Source organism: Chrysochloris asiatica, unplaced genomic scaffold (assembly GCF_000296735.1).
Source record: "Chrysochloris asiatica unplaced genomic scaffold, ChrAsi1.0 scaffold00115, whole genome shotgun sequence".
Lineage (NCBI taxonomy): Eukaryota > Metazoa > Chordata > Mammalia > Afrosoricida > Chrysochloridae > Chrysochloris > Chrysochloris asiatica.
Window position 1 is genome coordinate 4,065,652 of NW_006408633.1, and position 3,750 is coordinate 4,069,401.

Here is a 3,750-nt window from a genome sequence, read left to right on the forward strand (position 1 = left end):
AATCCACAATAAAAAACATTTAATTAAAAAAAAAAAGAATCTATTGTTTATATCTTTTAGTGATTAGTTCTTTGTATCTTTCAGATCTCTGATCAAATGTCGGTTGTTTAGAAAGACTTTTTCAACTACCCTGTTAAAAGATCCTCTCTGTCATTCTTTCACTCCTTTATTCTTCTTTATTTTTTCCTAAGTAATATTAGTACTCCAAGTCATATTAACTAGAGTATTGTGTGACTCCTCCATTATTATATGAAAAACTTGTCTATTTAATTCACCCAACATTTCCCAGTGCCTAGAACAGTGCCTAGAAGGGATACGTGTAATAGGTGCTCAATTAGTGCTGGTAAAGGAAGGTAAATAAAGAGGAAAGACGAGAAAAGGGAAGGAATTGATGTAAAAACAACTGAGGACTAAGAGATGTCAGTTTTATATTTGATGTATTGTTAATTCCAGCTGCTATTACAGATAATAAGGAGCTCTGGTAGCATAGCGTTTTTGAATTGGGCTGTGAACCTCAGGGACAGCAGCTTGAAACTATCAGCTGTTCTGCAGGAGAATGATGAGGCTTTCTGTTACCGTAAAGATTTACAACCTCGGAAACCCTGTACAGGGTCGCTATGAGATGGCACATAACAACAACAACATTACAGATAATCCCACCAAATCTCAGTACCTGAATACAAAAACACAAATACTTCTCATACATACAATTGTCTACAGCAGACATTCCTGTTGGGATATTTCTTCAAGAAGTGATTCCAAGAACCAGGTTTCCTCTTTCTTTCATTCTGTTGTAAAACAAGCATAGAGGTACTGTACGACTTCTTCCTGTTTTACAAGAGCTGCACCAGACCAAGGTTGAGTCCTATGAGGCAGAGGTCAGGCATACCTCCACCCTTCAGTCTTCCTTCTCCTATTCTGACGCCAGCTATCCCTCTCACAGCACTCTACTCTGCTGGCTTCCATAATCTGCTGCAATGATCACACAATATTCATAATTTGGGGTTTATTAGGGAAGCTAACATGGTACAATCTAGGATCAGAAACAATTTAAGATACACAGTTCTTTGGTCACAAATGTGTCTTCTCAGCAATAATGCAGACACGCCTTTCTCTGGTCCTCAGCCTCTCAGCTACCTGCCCTGTTCAGACTTCTGTCCTGTTCCAGACTCCTTTCATGATAAATGCCCAAAGGGCACCCAGTTCTGCAAGTCAGCTTCCTGCCTGAAGTCACTTAACAACAAAATAGGGTTTCCAAGGCTGTAAATCTTTATGGGAGCAGAAAGCTTCATATTTTTCCCACAGAGTGGCTGGTGGATTCAAACTGCTAGCATTGTAGAAAGAGTAAAGTCAAATGTGTAACTAGAGTTTCAAATCCCAGTACCAACTCTTAGCTGTTTCTAGCATCTTGCTGGAATATCTTTGGAAGGAACTTTTCTAAACAAGCTGTCTGTGAGAGCAATCAAGTTCCAATCCTGGTTCTGCCTGTTCACCCAGACCACCTCTACATGGGAAAATGACATAAACATGTTAAAGGAACAATTCCAAGAATAATTTTGGCACTCGATTTAAGACTGGAAAATCATTTTATTTCTTATTTGGACAAGGAAAATGCCTCCAGGATAGTAAAAGTCTGCAGGTTGAGCTCAGAGCCCACTGTCTTCTATGCCTTTTCTTCTCACTGTAAAATGACTGAATTATTTGCTGCTATCCCCCAGAGTTTTATTCTCTTTTATAAAAGAGCTGGGAAAATGCACATCATTAAAACTAAAAATTCAGCCAGATGCAAGACTTTGGAGTGGGTGATATAACCGTTTTTATAGTATAAGAATTGAGCTAAAACTCTAGCCTCCTCCATGAGGTAAGCTTTTTTTTTTTTTTTTCTCAAACCAAAGGTCTTTAAATGCAGAAGCATAAAAATAAAAGAAAAAACAGAAGTTTTGCAAAACATGTTCAATTGATCAAATCTTGGCAAAATGGAACTTGATATGGTAGAGTGCTGTTGTGCCATCACATGTGCGACTCCTTAGAGACCCAGCTTGCTTCTTCTCCAGTGTCTTCCCTTAGAGTTGTATCTGGTTTTATTACCAGTTTTCATTTGACTCCATTGGGGAATGGGACAATTCTGCTTTTGTTTCTTGGCCTGAAAATCTAATGAGAAGACATAGTGAAGATGAAATGTACCAGCATTCACATGATGGTGAAGAAAGAAAAAGCTGAGGTAAGCTTTTTGAACTTAGTATTAGGGGGAGAAAAGATCCCAAATTAAAAATCTATACCCATAATGTTGTTGTTGTTGTTAGGTGCCATTGAGTCAGTTCTGACTAATAGTGATCCTATGCACAACAAAATGAACACTGACGGTCCTGTGCCACCTGTACAATTGTTATTATGTTTGAGTCTATTGTCACTGCCACTTTGTCAATCCATCTAACTGGGGGTTATCTTAGTTAACTTGCTGTTATTAGGTGTCATCATGTCAGTACCAAAACATAATGACCCTATGTACAACAGATTGAAGCACTGACTTTTTCTGGGCCAACCTCATAATCGTTGCTATGTTTCAGCCCATTGATGCTGTCACTGTGCCAATCCATCTCATTGGGGATCTTCCTCTTTTTCTCTGACCCTCCACTTTACCAAACACGATATCCTTCTCCAGTGACTGGAACCTCCTGACAATATGTTCGAAATATGAGAGGTGAAGTCTGGACATCCTGGCTTCCAAGGAGCATGCGGCTGTACTTCTTCCAACACAGATCTATTTGTTCTTTTGGCAATCCATGGTAGTTTCAATATTCTTCTCCAACACCATAACTTAACTGCATTAATTCTTCTACGGTCTTCCTTATTCACTATCCAACTTTCGCATGCATATCTCCTTATTCTGTTTCAACAACTGCCTATTGGTTTCTGTAGAGATTCCTCATGAACACAATAAAGTGTTCTGGAATTCCCATTCTTCACAATGTTATCGATAGTTTGTTGTGATTCACACAGCTTAATGCCTTTTTATTATCAATAAAGACAATAAACATCTTTCTTATATTCTCTACTTTCAGCCAAGATCCATCTGATGATATCCCTACTTCCACATCCTTGTCTGAATCCTGCTACAATTTATGGCAGCCCCAGTTAACGCAAAATTTTGCTTTCATGTGACATAGACGATATTGTTGGGTGATTCCCACATTCTGTTAGGTCACTTTTCTTTGTAATGGGCACAAATATGAATCTCTTCCAGTTGGTTGGCCAGGTAGTTGTCTTCCAAATTTTTTTGCATAGATGAGTAATTGCTTCCAGTACTGCCTGTTCACTGGAAGATTTAAATTCCTAGAGCCTTGTTTTTCGCCAATGCCTTCAGTGCAGCCTGGACTTCTTCCTTCAGTGTAATTCGATCTTGTAATGGCTGAGCATCCACCAATTCTTTTTGGTACAGTGACTCTGTGTATTCCTTCCATCTTCTTTTGATGCTTCCTGCATCATTCAATATTTTGCCTATAGAATCACTCAATATTATAACCTGAGTCTTGAAATTATTCCTTCAGTTCTTTTTTTTGGATGCTCAATTATGTTTACTTTGGGTGTTATCCTCTTTTTTTTTTAATTTAAGATTTTTATTGTGGATTGAGTGAACGTTTACAGGGCACACCATCAGTTTCACATTCAACAATTCATATAACTTGTTTCATTACATTGATTATAATCCCCTCCATATACCATCAGTTGAAAGTATTTCTCTCTATCCAC